We start from the raw sequence: 4,360 nt of genomic DNA, 5'->3' as shown, positions 1-4,360 counted from the left end.
AGGACAGCACCCAACCATGTTTGGCATTTTACTTTTTGTAAAGTGTTATAAAAAATCAAAACTAAATGAATTTTTTGTGGTTTCTCGAGAGATTACAACACATGTATACTTTAAGTATAGAAGCTTTACAACCATAAAGTTTCTTTATTAGTACCCTTGAATGGCTTTCATGTCATAACTGCATTTAGCTAGAGAAAGCCGGAGCCGGGGTGCAGGCATCGCAGTGGCCATAGGAGACCTGCTACAGTGCAACCATGTCTGTGATGCCCTCTAATGGAGGGGCCCTCATGGCCATGAAGGAAAGAACTGTGTGGCCATCACTGCAGACAGGCATTTCGGGATCCAGGCCCTGATGGTGACCACGGACTTCCAGAAGATCTTTCCCATGGGCGACAGGCTCTACATAGGGCTGGCCGGGCTGGACACCCATGTCCAGACAGTCGCCCAGCACTTCAACTTCTGGCTGATTCTGTAGGAGCCAAAGGAAGGTTGGCAGATCGAGCCGTACACCCTCCTCGTGAGCATGGTGGCCAACCTCTTATATGAGAAACGGGTTGGTCCCTGCTACACAGAGCCCGCCATTTCTGGGTTGGACCCGAAGACCTTTTAAGCCCTTCATTTGCTTTCTAGACCTCACTGGCTGCCCCGTGGTGGCTGCGGGCTTTGTAGTCAGTGGTACCTGCTCCGAACAGATGTATGGTATGTGTGAGTCTCTCTGGGAGCCGGACATGGAACCAGAACTCCTCTTTGAAACCATTTCCCGGGCCATGCTGAATGCGGTGGACCGGGACATCATCTCAGGCATGAGAGCCATTGTCCATATCATTGAAAAAGACAAGATCATCACCACTGAAGGTCCCAATGGACTAACCCAGGTTTCCTTTTGTTGTTTTTCTTTTTAATAAAATCTTCTCTTTTACTTGTGCTTGTCTTTGTTCCCACAGTTTTGTCCCTGTTGGGGACAGACAGAGTCCTGTATAAAGAGCTACTCTGTCTCCAAACAGCAGCAGCAACAACAACAACAACATTTTTATTGTAACCTCACATACTGAATACTATGCCAGATACTAGTATCAATTTTACTTTGAATGATCAAATATACCTCAGGTGTTCAAACACGTGAGCCGGCAGAAGGCATTTAGCAGCTAAAGCACGATCGGATTGTAAGGGTAAAGTATAGGAGAGGTAGTCTGGGTAGAGCGCTGTCTATGGGGCTCACAGGAGGTAACGCATATACACTCAGGTGCTTTATTCCCTACTGTTATTTCATTTTGTATCACACTTTCTATTTTATTTTTTTCATTTTGACTAGTTTGTTTGTTTTACTCAGTCTTAACGGCAACTTCAGGAGGAGTGCATAGTCTCACTTTTCCTTGTCTGCTTAAGATCATAAATAGCACTTTCCACTTCCACTGTATCTTCTAAGAATGACAAACAGAACTTTCAAACTAAAGTAATAATAATAATAATAATAATAATAATAATAATAATAATAATAATAATAATAATAATTTAGAAAGGCAACAAACAGTTCCTGGTTTTGGCCAACATGTGGGAAGCTGATCACGGTTTGCAGCTCTGGGGAGACAAAGAGACAAACTAAACTCACAGTTTTCACTACTAAAAGAGTTCAAAATTCTGATTTAAACAGAAACAAATTAATTGGTTCAAGTAGCTTGAGGCTCAGATCAGGATGCATTAAAGTTCTTCATTTTAACACTCAGACTTATACCTATTAGGACTCACTCTCCAAACCATAGATGTACATCCAACACTATTTGCCACATTTAAGGGATGAAATTAAGTGCTTTGTTGGTTTCTCTAGATAATTTACATATCATTACTTTATAATTCTTGTTTTAATAATTTTATTAGAACCAGTCAATGAAATGGAATGATATTACATTTAAGCTTCAAAGACCCTAGGGTCAGAGTTGCTAATCTTTTTTATCCTTTAAAATTATAATTGTCAATTTAAATATATATAGGAGTTAATCGTTTATTTTATAAAGGGTAGAAGAAAACCAAAATGAGTATTTATAGTATCGCTGTGATTGTATTAAGTTTATAATATAAAGGATGAGATGAGAGGGGAAAAAAAACAAACAAAGAAGTGGAGAAAATCACCCATAGAAAAGGGAGGAAGCAAGATATACTCACATGAAGACAGGAGACCTCCTCATTTAATGTAATTTAGCATCTTCCACGGTTCTCTAGTTTCAGAAGCCAAAGAGCAGCCAGGTATCTCAGAGCTCCTGTGGACATGATGGGGAAGCCCATTACAATCACTCTCAAACTCCAGACGGTAAAACAGCCTAGTGCCCAGGTATGGACTGGAACCTCTGTGACACACTCAAGGAGCCCCAGTAGTGAGAAGTAGCCAAGGGGGTTCAGTTCAGGCCACAATACCCCATCTCCAGCCACTTCTTGAGACGCCCAGAGAAGCTCCTGCGCAGCCCAGGGTGGCTGAGCCGCACGTGGTAAAGCAGAGCCTACTGGACAGGTCACCATGCTGCCCATTCAGAGTATAAGCACCAGAAACGTGCCCTGCTTTCCTGAAGGCCAGCACTGAGGTAACAGGACCACAGAGGCTGAGGGGACAGGGCCCAAGGCCAGGGGCAGGAATGACAAGCTCCTGCCATAGGTTTTCTCATTCCTTCTCTATCCTACTTCTCATCTCAACTAACAGTGGCATCTGCCAGGACTTGCCCTGAGCCTCTCTGCCACCTACCACACTCCTTCCATCTCTACCCCAAATCTCCTCAAGCCTGGTGACCAGAGCTTGCCACCCACATCAGGGGTGGGGTAGGGCGTGGCAGTGTTTATGTGTCCCGGTCAGCTTCGTCTCTGTTTAGGAGACCCTTCATTCTGTGCTAGAATGTTCTCAGAAACCCCCATTCCACCCCATGCCTCTGAAAAAAGGACTTGGCCAGTAAAGTATTCCTTGAGAGCCCTGTCAGGCCTCCAGGGGACATGATGCTTCACAGCCGCCTCTAGCATGGGAGGGAGAGGAAGTGTGTACCTTTTTTAAATACTGAAAAGCAACAGTAGAAAGCTGGGCGTGGCAGTCTCAATCCCAGGCCTGAGTGTGGTGCTTGGTCCCCCTCAGCTCATGGGCAGACTGAGCTGCTGTCCGAAGGTTTCAGTCACTGGAATCGGGTATCTGACCAGCAGACTGGCAAACAGGAAGATGGGCAGGTTGCCTGTTTCCTGGGACTGCCCCCTCCCCAGGAAGGTCTGGACAAACAGATGGATCTTTCTCTGGGCTCTATAAATTAACGCATCCTTCTTATCAATTATGGAGGCAAGGAAATGTAATTTTCCCCATGTTTATACTGTTCAGGATGAATCTGTCAGCTTTCTGAGACACTGAAGTGTTACGGGGTGGGGAAGGAGGTGCAGAGGAAGTTTAGCAGTGGGTAATGCCATCCTCTTTGTTAGGTTGTTTTATAAACCTGATGGTCAGTTTGTTATGGAGGACTTGGTGGCTGATTATTCTGTAAATTCTTAAATAATTACAACAAGAGAAAGGGAGAATGGGGTACATTGGTGAGTAATTATCCCCTAGACAGCATAGTCCTCAGCAGACCAGTGTGGCCTGAAGGCCAGGGTTAGAGGTGATGACCGGCAGAAAGGCCCAAATGGCCATTTACTTTTTTGAGTCTGCTTTTATGTTCCTTATTCTCAAACCATCAGGCTTTTATTTTTTGCCAACAAGATGGGGCGTTCAAGCAAGTGGCATATGTTATGATTTCAGGGTGAATATATGGGTGTCATATTCTTTCTTTTGGCGTCTAAACCCCACTGCCAGCCCTATTAGCTATGTGAGGCACAGCAAAGCACTTTAACAATAGCTGGCACATAGCAAGTGCTCCGTGTGTTACTGGTCCTTTGTATGCCTGTTCTATAGACCTGAGTCCATGCACACTTGGTAGAGCTCTATGACTGGGTCTGAAGCTCATAAGGCAGAATTAGAATGCCAAGCAGCGGGCACCTTAGCAAAACCAGGGAGGAAGGCCTGCCCTTCATCCTTGGGGTGAACGCTGATGGTGAGGAAGGGCACCCTTCCACAGAGGTGCGGGCCCCACCATTCAAACCCCACCCCCACCCCAGACTCCTCAGATTGTGTCACAAACCAGTACTTGAATGTCCCTGCAATCATATTTTTTTCTTCGGGCTTTTTTTCCCCAAAGCTAATGGAGAAGCAACTTTAATCTTCTACTGTTTAACAACCTTGTGGACCTGAACCCTGAACTACTGGAGGCTGCTATGTTCCGAACATAGAAAGAGAAAGTCCTGATGATGTGGCAGGGGTCCTGAACACAGCCATGTCTGAAAGCAGACCTACTCTTTAGCCTTT

General features: G+C 44.9%; 1 pseudogene across 1 annotated transcript; it reads left to right on the top strand.

Moving 5' to 3' along the window:
• Positions 1 to 217: 217 nt before the first annotated feature.
• Positions 218 to 987, top strand: LOC311598798 (proteasome subunit beta type-3-like; annotated as a pseudogene). Its single transcript has one exon. The product of its transcript is annotated as a proteasome subunit beta type-3-like (transcript).
• Positions 988 to 4,360: the final 3,373 nt, after the last annotated feature.

The sequence above is a fragment of the Acomys minous genome (genome assembly GCF_964271855.1).
Source record: "Acomys minous genome assembly, chromosome: 1".
Taxonomy (NCBI): Eukaryota; Metazoa; Chordata; class Mammalia; order Rodentia; family Muridae; genus Acomys; species Acomys minous.
Note: the sequence above shows the minus strand (reverse complement) of the source record. Positions and strands in the feature narration are given on the sequence as shown.